Consider the following 12714-nt stretch of genomic DNA (forward strand, 5'->3'; position numbering starts at 1 on the left):
AAAATCTTTCAACATTCAAGAGGAGGAATGCAGACAAGCTGAAAAATATGGCCCATAATGGAGTTAAATCAATCAAAATTAATCCTGAATGGACACAATGTTAGATACTAGACAAGAACATTAAAGTGCAGTTACAATAACTGTATTCCCTATGTTCAAAAATTAAGTAGAGGCATGAAAGGTAAAAGATGACACAAATCAAACTCCTAGAGATGAAAAATACGTTGGATGGAATTAACACCGTGGTAGGTACTGCAGAAGAAGAGATTGGTAAATTTAATGATATAACCACAGAAACAGTCCAGAATGAAACATACACACAGAGAAAAATACTGAAAAAAAATAAAAAATAAAAAGAATACTAAGTAATGAACTAATACACTTGTAATTGGAATCCCCAAAGGGGTGGAGACAGAAGAGATGGTAGAATGAATAATTAGCCCCCAATTTTCTCAAAGTGGATGAAAATTATAAACTCACAGATCCAAGGAGCTCAGGCAACCCCAAGCACAGGAAACATGAAGAAAAGTAGACCAAGACACGTAACAAATTGTTCAAAACCAACGATAAAGAAAAATTTTAAAAGAAGCCAGAAAAAGATAACAAGGGAAAAAGCCAAACAGAATAAAGAAGAGGAAACGTGGGTGACAGCACATTTCTCATAAGAAACAGTGCAAGTGAGAATGCTCCAATGTCTTACTGGAGCAACATCTTTAATGTTTGGAAACGAAAAAAAAATTGCCAACACTGAATTCTTTACCCAGTGAAAATATGTTTTAAAAATGAAGGTGAAATAAGGACTTTTTCAGAACGCAAAAGTGATTCCATCAAGTGAATCTATTACAATGTTCTTGTCCATTTCTTTACTGATGGACAATTAGGTGGTTTCCCTTTCATGTTGTAAATGCTGAAATAAGCCCATGCACATTACCGTTTTGTCCACATGATAATTTCCTAGGATGTGTCCCTAACAGGAGAATTGTTGGGTCATAGGTAAGTGCAACTACAGTTTTACTTGTATTGCTAAGGTGCCCGCCAAGGTGCCCGCCAAGGTGCCCACCAAGGTGCCTGTCAGCACTGGTATTGTCAGATATAATTTTTTTCTTTTCTGATGAATCTGGATGTTCTATTCTGTTGCACTGGTCTGTTTTCCTATCTTTGCCCCTATATAATATTGTGTAATAACACAGATTTATAATAAAGTTTAATATCTATTGGACGAGATCCTCTGTATCAGTTGTTTTGGACTGCCATTATAAAATACCACAAACTGGGTGACTTAAGCAACAGAAATTTATTTTCTCACAGTTCTGGGGGATAGAAGTCTGAGATCAAGGTGTTGGCTGGGTTGGTGTCCTCCGAGGCTCCAAGGGGAGGATCCGTTCCAGAAGATGTAGATGGACACCTTCTCCCTGTGTCTCCCATCATCTACTCTCTGTTCATGTCTGTGTCCATAGTTCCTCTTTTTATAAGGACAACAGTCATATTGGATTTGGGCCCTACCTTAATAACTTCATTTTAACTTAGTTATCTCTATAAAGACTCCATCTCCTTGCAGCCAGTTAAGCCGACTATACTCTTTTCCCCATGGGGGCCCGGTGCGCAATGGCTGCAAACAGCAGCCTCCTCGGTAGTGTAGGCAGCCTGTTGCCTGTATGGGTTGCCCTAAGGGACCTTGGAGACAGCCCTTTCCAGTGGACATTAATGACTGGCATGCTGTCCCCAATCTAGGCTCCAGACAGGTATGCGTGGTGCCTTTGGAAAGCCCCAGGGCACAGTGGCCAGGGTCCACATTGGCCAGGTCATAATGTCCACCCACACCAAGCTGCAGAACAAGGAGCAGTGATTGAGGCCCTCCTCAGGGCCAAGTTCAAGTTCCCTGGCCGCCAGAAGATCCGCATCTCCAAGAAGTGGGGATTTACTAAGTTTAATGCAGATGAGTTTGAAAACATGGTGGCAGAAAAGCGGCTCATTCCAGATGGCTGTGGGGTCAAGTACATCCCTAATCGTGGCACCCTGGACAAATGGCGAGCCCTGCACTCGTGAGAGCCTTGGCACTGCCCCCTCCCTACCTATGCCCACCAATAAACTCTACTTCCTTTACAAAAAAAAAGACTCCATCTCCAAATATGGTCACATTCTAAGGTACTGGGGGTTAGGGCTCCAACACATGAATTTTGAGGGGAATAATACCTCCTCTCTTAGTTATTCACCAAAACAGAATTCTAGAATCAATTTCTCCAGTCCCACCAAGAAAATCCCTTTCATTAGAATTGCATGGGATTGACTTTGGGAAAAATGACCTATTTGTGATACTAAGCCCTCCTTTTCATAAACATGTAGATCTACCTTTTATTCGAGGATTCTTTTAAGTCTTCCAATAAAGTTGTAAATTTTGCTCCTAACGGCCATGCGTTAGTCTCTTTCCCATGGCTTACTGCCACAGACCCCACCCCACCCTGGAGTCCACTCAGCCTTTATTGAGAAGCTCTTGCCCGCAAGCTCCTCTGTCCTGTGTCACTATCTTCATTTCTCATCATTCACTACTTTAAACTCTATGCCAAAATTCTTGAGGTTCTTTCAAACATACCATATGCTATAACACACCTTCCTGCCTTTTCTTCTGTTCTTCTCTGCCCTTCTTTTATGACTTACCCATTAAAGGATGGGCTGAGCTAAAGACTTAACCCAGACAAAACCTTCTACAGGAATCCAACCTTAGCTCAGACCACTGAGCAACCCACAGACTAGTTAGGTGGTTCTTCTCTTTGTGCTTCTGACCATACAACTGTAGTGTCTTATAAAAGTCTCTAGAATGGAGTCAAGCTAACGGAGCCTCTCTGAGGGCTAGGATTGTACCTGATTCAAATTTGGATGCCATCAAGCTGTAGCACAGTGTTTGGCATACAGGAAGTTATAATGAATACTGATGGTATGAATGAATGAAATAAATCAGAAAGGCTATATTTCCTTTTCAGAGACTGCTAGCTAGGACCCCCCCTTCTTAGGATTAGTAAATGTGGGAAGTCAAGGGAGATAGGAAAGTGGGCAGGTAAACATTAATTCAAAGAAAATCGGGGCAGACGTGATGACAGCTGACAACCTCTCCTCACTTTATAACAGAGAACATCATTTTAGTAGCCAGAATATTTGTGTCCAATATTTAGGGTCTCTTGTTCTTAGAAATTGCTGGATAAACGTGATCAGGGCTTGTCTGTCTCTCCATTGTCTTGGCTTCCTGCTAGCTCTGTCATCACAGAGTTTCTCTGAGATTTGAAGGCAGCCTTCCTAATTGTGGACCCATCCTGGTGCTGCACCACTGAGATTACCACGAGCCACATGGGATGAAGCCACGGGCCTCCGCATGAGGGCCCAGTCCTCAGTGAAAGATCAGCTCTTGACTTGAGCCTCAGAGCATTTCCTTTCTTTCCAAATTCTTGGGTGAGGAAGCACCCGGCTCTTGTCCTCAGGTACTGGCTCCACTTAACAAGGAAAACTCAGTGTCTGTGCCTGGGCCTTTTCTCTGAAATTAGTGAGCCGACTGAGGGTTTCAAAACACCCCCAAGGCCACATGGTAAAGGTGACTCTTCAAATATGTTTTAAGTCCCCGGCTTTTGATGCCTTTTATCTTCTCAAAAGTAAGTCAGAGCTTTAGACAGAGCGGTAAGGACTATGCAGTCAAGTGTGAGGCCTGGAGGGAGCTGGGACACACCAGCTGCTTGCAGAATGCTCTTCTGTCCCCTATCACCTGCGCTGGGGCCTTTCTTCTCTCCATGGGAAGATGGATTCGGATGGGCTGTTGAGCTGTCTGTGTCTACAAGACCTTCTCCCGTAAGCCAGATGCTTCACGTGCACCCCTCCTCCCACATCCCCTCTTGTAGGACACTGGGACCTAGGGATTTGCCGTTCTCATTTTTGGGAAAAGGATGATATGGATTCACCCTCCCTTTTGCCCTGTGCTTTGCACAACAGAGATGACCCCCTTTCTCCTTGTGTGGAAGGTCACTGGGCTCGAGTGTGACACTCATGGGAGATTCTTATGGGAGAGGCAGAATAGTCTAGAAAACTGCCTTGCATCATGTTGGTGGTGGTGGGCTACTGCTCTTTGCTTGCTTCCTGTCTTCAGGTGGTAACAGCCTCCTTGCTTTCCTTTAAGGACCTGTCCCTTGCCTATTCCCTGATGACTTTGTGGGACTCCTAGGCAAGCCCTAGCTCCAAATAGCTCCTCCAAGGTCGTGTTGAAATGCTCCCCTTGTGGGTTCTTTTGGGGACTCAGAATGGTCATCCCACTTTTTGCAAAGAACTTCTCATCCCCCTCCATATGCTGGGTGCTCGGACACTATTCGTGGTTTTAATCAGTCCATACACATATTTTAGGGATGGGCAGCTGATAACCACAGTGGATAAATTCTTGTGGGTAAACTTCAGCAGCCCCTCACTTATCTGCCATCCTTGAGAATGTATTGTTTCACCTAAGAAAAATGACCAGATAATTGAACCTAATTTTTGTGAACAAAACTTTAAACACTCTACACTTCCATGGGACTTTGAAATATAACAGATTAATCAGAACATACAGAAAACACATCTAATTTAACCTGGTCTTTACCAATCAGAATAGTCCTTCCGCAAATCAGTCATGGCTCAGAGTTGCAAGGTTATGTACCTGACAAGTGCGTTGGCTCGGAGAGCTTTGGTTGGCATTCCTTTGAAGGCTTTCCTTTGTACTTCCAAAACTTCTTTCTCTCGCAGGCAGAAATCGACCTCTCTTGCCATTGAGAATATTTTCCTTCTCATAGGTTTCTGTGCGCTGGCAGGTCATCAAAGGTGTCTGAGTCCACATGTAGGGAGGGGTGGTGTTGGTGAGTGGGGCGGGCAGAGGCAGCTCTGGGAAGTTTTCAGGAAGGCACAGGTGATCCACAAACTCTCATCTCTGGCTGACCTGTTTCCTCAAATGTTGGTTCAGTGATTGAATAAATGAATGACGTAGAACACGGCAAAGCTGATTAAGCAGGGGCAGATCTTCCTGGAGTTCTCAGGTTTCATCATATACGGTTTCTTTCACACAAGTTCTATAGATTATACAACTTTTATCTGTCAGCTTAACACCACCATTCAAATAATGGACATGGGAAAAATTACTAGAAAAACTACCCAAGTATCATATTGTCAAATTTCTTAGGGAAAATATATTGAGCCAAAACTCTTGCTTTATTTTTTTGAAAAACCAGGGACTGTTGGGTTTTTAGATTTTTCCTGTTAAAATTGGTTCCCTTATACCTTTTCAAAGGAATTAAACATACTCTAGGAAAAAGGAGTGTGCAATTGCATGGGGTCTAATATTAGGGATGCTTATTTGATACTATTATAAAGTAAACAGAATTCTGGCATGCAAAGTTCCAGGCTCCCTTGCTAGCCTCTGTGTCCTGGTTTATGTTACTCCTGTCTTTTCTAAGGAAGCTACACCCATTGTCTCCTGCCCTGCCATTCAAGTTGCTTTTCTCTGACATCAAAGATTCCTCTGTGATTTCCTTTCTTGGCTCAGCTGCTAACAGGGAAGAATGTGGACTCAGCAGCAGTGAAATCTCAAGTCATTAAGTGTTTTAAATTCCCCTTTGGACATATACAGTGACTTTCAACAAGTACTGCATTTCCGGTACCTTTGTAAGAGAAGGGGAAATTTTAAAAACATTACAAACTTCAAAGCAGTTAGGTCATCCAATCATGATGTTTACATTTGCATGATTACAGCAGCAAAATGCAAGAGTCCAGGAGATGTTTTGAAGTAAATTGAATAAATGATATGTCACAGTAAAAATAAATATTTTAAATCGCTATTGTGTTAACAGATTAATCGCCCTACAACCTCAGTTAGATAAAACGGAGGTGGGAGCATGTAATGTACAGTCATTTGGAATATCTCCAACTACCTCCATGGCGTTCCACTGGGCATTTAATGATGTACTCTAGGTTTTTATGAAAATATGCCATCTGCTGCAGCGTGACCCAACTACTCTACGGGGTCAGCTCTTACTGAACATTAGTGTAGTGACTTAATCCTCTGCAGGCTGTACACTGCCCAGGGATTCTCTTAAAGACAATATCACAAAGTGTTTCTTTAATTGGAAACTCAGTTGTACTACAGGTGACCATGCTCATGGAGTGATTTAATGAACAGTCAACTTCTAAATAGCTAGCCTGGGTGGGATTCTGTTTTGGACCCACTAGAAGTGTCTCTGGCCTGGACCAAGGACTGGGAACTCCTCATCCTGTTTTCATTTCATCATCAACACCAGCTTGACGTGGACGATGGGCTATTCCAAAGGGCTTCATATATTATAAATATTTACTTATCGTATTTACTTCTTAGCCTTTGTGTTATATGCTCGGATGCCCTCTCTGCTCCCTGGACTTTTCCCAGATTACAATTTTATGTACACTTGCAAAATTAGTTGATTACTGTCTCTTCCCCTGCCCCCCGCCCCAGTGATCAGGAGCTCCACGCAGGCAGAAATTAGTCTGCATTAAAATTAACAGCTGGGGATGGGGAGGGATAAATTAGGAATTTGGGATTAATAGATAAGCACCACTATACATGAAATAGATAAACATCAAGGATCTACTTATAGCACAGGGAACTATATTCAGTTTCTTGTAATAACTTATAATGGAAACAATCTGAATCTGTATACCTGAAACTCACACAATATTGTAAATCAACTGAAGTTTAACAAATAAAAATATTAACATCTGATTGTGAGTAGGGTCCACACAAGTCCATGTGTTCTGTAGTTGTTTAAAAGGAAAATGAGAAATAAGGATGTTGACTGAAAGTGACTAAATTGTGCTTATGAATGAACAAGTATATAGAGAGATTTCCCGAACAAGTGACCCGTAGATGACTGATGACAGGTGCATATTGCATGGGTGGGGTACTTGCTTGGTGCCCCATGAGAGGTGCTCCGTGAATGTCTGTGAATGAGTGGATGTCAATACTCACAATAGTGCAGTGAATTAGGAGATGTTATTCCAGTTGTGTATGTGAGGAAACTGAGGTCTAAAGAGCGTAGGTTCTGGGCTCAGTAGTGGGGCTGGCACCAAAGCTAGGGCTGCAGGGCTGCAGAGCTGTACAGGCTTGACCGTCATATGAACTGTCTTCAACCCTCTCCTTTGTTATGACCTGTGTTATCTTCTTGGGTCCAGAGCCACCATTGCTGATTGCAGGAGCTCAAGACCATTATGGTCACATTAAGTCAGTATTTCTTTAGTGTGTCATTATTCCACGGACGATGCTTGTAAGGGTTTTACATGACAGATGCATGAATATTTTTATTTGTTAGTTATATATTATTTTAATTTGAGCTGAAGAAAATATAATTGGAAAACATAACTAAACCATATAACTGCAACATGAAACCAGATTTTTTCATGGATATTATTGCCTACGATGGAAATAAATTATTTAAATTTTCCAGTGAATCAAAGAAATACATTAAGTAACTAGTGATGGTTGTTTGCACGGACAAGGTAAACATCATAAAGTGTTGGAAACACTACTTAATGTTATGCAACTTTCAGCCTAAGTGGAAAACATTCTCTTTGATCTGTCCCCCAATCTTCACAAAGTTTCATCTAACCTACATCAGGCGATGGTGAAAGTCTTCTCATAGCAAAAAAGGACACACCTTCTTGAGTGGGAAAAGCCACTGCTTTATCTGTCTGACAATAAGAAGGTTTATTCTTCTGCCCCATGGGGAAACCTTAGACTTTCCAGGAGAAGAGTTTGCTCTGAGAGGTTCCATTTGCAAACCAGTCCCCCAAACAAAGCAACTCCGCTCTCTTTCTTGCTTTCTTAGGAAAAATTTCCTGCTGCCCTGAAATAGGAGGATCAAGGGGAATTCCTTCCCCTGGAGTAAGGAAAGGCTATTTATTGCTGCTTGTAGCAGAGTTGACAGCCAGGCCTGGGTAAGGGGCTCTTCATAATATTATTAAAAATTAATAAGCATTTTAAGACCAGGGACTTGCCTTATGAATAACTGACACTCCCCCCTCCCCTCCCCCCAGCCGGCTCCCCCCTGCCAAGATATATGCAAATCATGTATCTTTCAAAAAAAAAAAATATGCTAATTGGATGAGGAATGAGTGGATAGTTCTTTCACTATTTCCCTCCAAAGTAGCAAAGCACTAGTAAAACTCATACTTTTACAATTATAATATATTCTTTAATGAGTTGAAAACAGAGTTGACATCCACGCTTAGACAGTACAGGAAGTTTCTTTGAAATTTCAACTTGGAATGTGAAATTTGGGGAATCAAGAGATATGGAATTATTTCTTATATATTAAGCAGCTGCTCAAGGAAATTTATTGATATTTTTACTGGCATTAATAGTGTCCTTTCAAAATTCATGTGTGCACAGAACCCGTGAATGTGACTTTATTTGGAGATAGGGTTGTTGCTGATATAATCAGGTGAAGATGGGGTCACAGCTGAGTAGGGTGGGTCCCAAATCCAGGATGACTGGTGTTCTTATGAGAAGAGGGAAATCTGGACACAAAGACACAGACACAGGGGGAACTTTATGTCATGACAGAGGCACTATGGGATGACAGATAGGAGTGACCCATCTACCAGCCAGAGAACTCCAACTCTTGCCATATTACTGGGTTAGGTAGCTTACAAAATAAATTTTGTGGAAATTTCACAGCAGTCTGCAGTTTCTCCGTGAGTATTTTACATTTTTGTTTTCTGTTTTGATGATTAAGAAATTAGTATAGACCTACTTGGGATTGCCTGGAAAACACTTTGCCATGTTACTTGAAGGCCCACATTTACATTAACCATCACGTCATGCTCTGTGGTCTCATACAATAAACCTAATGTCACAGGACAGCATCCTTTCCTGTTTGCCACTGTGTCAAGTTGAATTCCTCAACCAGGTATAACCACGACCATTTTCACAGATGAAGACTTCACTTTCTTAAATTATCTGAGGACAGAAGACTTTGATTTGACGTAGCTTAAAAGACCTAGAACTGCAGGGTGATACTCTTTGTAATCATCCTGGATTAGTGAGAGCAAAGGCGTACTTTATATTAAAGCAATAGTGCTGTCTCAGCCAAATATGCAGTCATATTTTACTTAACAATTAAGGCTTGCAGAGGTTAGACAAAAAGCACAGTGCTTGAACTGAGACCTCACACCACACCTTCTGGAGTAGACCAGAGACCTGGGGCCATGGCTGTCACAACACTCTGCTCTCACAAGGCTGTGACTCCCAGGTCCCACCTTCTGTGCGTCGTGGAGCATCACAGCAGCAGTCGGTTAGCAGTAAATGTAGCAGGAGATGGGCCATGGGGAAGTTTTTATTAAATGGCATACTTTGATTTGCCATCATTGCATTTGGAATACACTTTAAAAATGATTGGCCTGTCAACATAATGGATTGGCAGTTAAAAATAACTAAGAGAATATGTAAAAAAATAAAAGGGTAAATTATGACAATAATAATGTTGGTCATTCAAAAGATGGTCCATCAAGACAAATAACAAAACACATTCCGGGCAATGACAAGTCAACATAAAGCCACCAATACATTTTTCTATTCAACACAGAACTAGCAATTTTGTTTTAGCAAAATAATGCAATCTGTCATATCTAATGAGTACCATTGTTCTGAATATCATTTGTCTTTAAGCCTTTCTTTTTGTCTGTTCTCTGTAAATGTCAGTTGCAAGTGAATAAGGGGTTAGGACTAGCTTTACGTTTGTACATATTTAAGAAACATTATAATGAAAGAATTTGTCAACCATAGGAATCCATGAGAATTGTTTTCCTTTTAAAGGAAATGACTCAAGTTTGAGCAGTTCAGCCCTAATGGCATTGTAGTCTTTTCTGCATTTTATTTTCAATTTTTGAAAAACCACATTTTCAGTATTTTCCTGTGATTATAAAGGAAACACGTGTCTCTTGCAAAAAGTAATTGTTTCTTACAGAGAAGCAAAAAGAGGATGAATCACTGAGAACCTCTACTCTTCCCACACCATTTTAATACCTATTCTTTTAGGGGTTTTCTATAAATATTTACTTTCATAAAGCAAAAATGAGATGGAGCCATACATTTTATTTCATAATCTGCTTTTATCACTTGTACGTTCTTGACTATCACAGGATGTTAAAGGGAGACTTTTCTGCTTCAGCCTTTCAGCATTGAACAAGATGATCAATCTCCTAAAGGTGGAGTGGATCACGGAGTGACGATGAAGCCACTGTCCCAGCATTATCCCTGTCCCAAATCGGCTCCAAATGTGAATTGAGACCAGGCAGGGGGTGGGAAGAGGGTGAGCTGGGACCCCTTTGGGGAGGTTTGCTGACGTGCTGAGCATCCCCCCTTCCAGGGGGACAGGAGGGTTGCTTCCTGCACACCTGGGCCAGGTGAGGGGCTGTCAATGGGACCCATCGGGAAGCTTCACCCATCTGCTGGAATTTGGGGAGCATGATGTCTGCCTCACAGAGGACAAGTATCAAGGCCTGAGGCTGTTTTAGGTAGGTGCTATGGGCTGAATTGTCTCCCCAAATTCATATGTTGGAGCTCTAATCTCCCCTCCATGCCACTGTGCTGGAGACAGGCTCTTTAAGGAGGGTAATTAAGGTTAAATTAGGTAGTCAGCGTGGAGCCCTGATCCCAAAGAACTGATGCCTTTATAACAAGAAGCTCCCTCTCTCCTCCACGTGAGGACACGGGAAAAAGGCAGCTGTCTGCAGGCTGGGAAGAGGGCTCTCGCCAGAACCTGACCGTGTCGGCACCCTGATCTCTAACTTACAGCTTCCAGAGCTGTGAGAACGAAATGTCTGTTGTGTAAGCCCCGCAGTCTACGATATTTTGTTGTGTTAGCCTGAGTGGACGAGGACCGTGGGCTTGAAGAGGCAATGGTGAGTGTGCTAGGACCTTACCAGGGGATGCAAGGGGCTTGACCAGTCTCTGAAAGATGACTCTTTCTACCTGTGTGTAGGTGGATTACACATGCGCACACACAAGCCACAGGACTGATAAAGAGAGAAAAAGAGAAGAAAGCTGGGGAGTGAGGGTGGACAAAGGGGGAGGTTTCTATGAAGGATGTTCAAGTTTGCTCCCTTTCCTCAGAGGTCACAAATATAACCTCTACTGATCCAGGGGAATACCTGCTACAGCTATTAGCTGAAAGTGCCAGGTTGAGCACAACTGTAGGTCTGACTAGTAGGATTACCGTCAGAGGTAAGGAACCCCAAAACAGGCCAATCTTCTTTGTTCAAAAATAGTATTGAAAAAGCAGCCACCTGAGAACCTCCTTCATGACCCTGACCTTCTGTCTCAAGAAGAAATTCTCTTGGGCTCTGGCTGTATGGTGGCTTCCTGTCAATTAACACAAGCACATAAACAATTTCTTTAAACTTCACCATCTGACCCCACCTCTATCAGAGCATGTAAATAGAATGTCAATTTGTTGACTCTTCTAAATGTCCCTTATTTTCTCCTTTTTCTCCTGTGAACATCTGTATATTTCAAGAAATGTTCTTTTTTCGTCTTCTTTTCCCAAAATAGAGGGAGACAAGCGTATAACTAAACATGTAAAAATGCAGGTGACAGTTTTCTTACTGTTCTGTATTCTTTGGATGGATTCATAAGGGGTGCAGCTTTCGAAGCTGGCATGCATAATCTCTCACCTGTTCAAACATCACGGTTTTGCAAGGTTGGTCCTTCTGTCAGTCACCGCCTGCAAAGCCTTCGCTGTGAGCCTGCTGAGTCAGCCGGTGTCCTAGCCGTTGATGGGTGTGAAAGCTCCCAGCAGGGCAGCTGGTGACTGTTATTAGCTGAATGGAGTGATATTTAAAGATATGATTAAAAATGGGATGTAAGGAAAAACAGGGTGTCAAGAGCGTCCAGACACTCCCAAGTCTTCGAAGCCTTACACGATTCTAATTTCCTACAGGTCTGCTTTTTTTTTTTTTTTTTTTTTTTTTTTTTTTTTTTATTTCCTACAGGTCTGCTTTTTTTTTTTTTTTTTTTTTTTTTGTCTTTTCAATGAATGAAGAATCAAGGGAGTTACTGGAACTCAGAATTGAGTCAGAGGTTAGAATTTAGAGGCTGACAGCCCTCAGGTGAATTGGTGGATAGTCTGTCCTTTCTGGGTTTGGGAGATGATTTTCTGATTTCTTTGCTCAGATTTCTCAAGAGTCCACCGAGAAGGTGGTCCATGGGGTCTCCAGTCATGAGGAGTTTGTGCCCATGGAGGTTACAGAAGTCAGCCTTGCAGCTTCCAGCATCCTTTGATGGCACTGACAGAAGGAGTAAAGAGGTCACGTCACGCTTGCTTCCTGGGAGGCTGAAAGGGCAAACTGGAGGCACATATTACGGTGATTGTCTGGGTTTTAACTCAGACTTGTGGGTGTCTAGATCTTGGCTTCCTTGCTTTTTTTTTTAATTGGGGTATAGTTGCTTTACAATGTTGTGTTAGTTTCTGCTGTACAGCGAAGTGAATCAGATATATGTATACATATGTCCCCTCTTTTTTGGATTTCCTTCCCATTTAGGTCACCACAGAGCACTGAGTAGAGTTTCCTGTGCTATGCAGCAGGTTCTCATTAGTTATCTATTGCTTTTTACCAGCCATGTGACTCTGGGTAAATTATGTAAATATTCCAATCCCCAGCTTCCCCATCTGTAGAATGGGAATA

At 42.0% G+C, this 12714-nt stretch overlaps 1 pseudogene; it reads left to right on the plus strand.

The window, feature by feature from the left end:
* The first annotated feature begins 1587 nt into the window (after positions 1-1587).
* Positions 1588-2046, plus strand: LOC103074042 (60S ribosomal protein L10-like; annotated as a pseudogene).
* Positions 2047-12714: the final 10668 nt, after the last annotated feature.

Source organism: Lipotes vexillifer, unplaced genomic scaffold (genome assembly GCF_000442215.2).
Source record: "Lipotes vexillifer unplaced genomic scaffold, Lipotes_vexillifer_v1.1 scaffold652, whole genome shotgun sequence".
Lineage (NCBI taxonomy): Eukaryota > Metazoa > Chordata > Mammalia > Artiodactyla > Lipotidae > Lipotes > Lipotes vexillifer.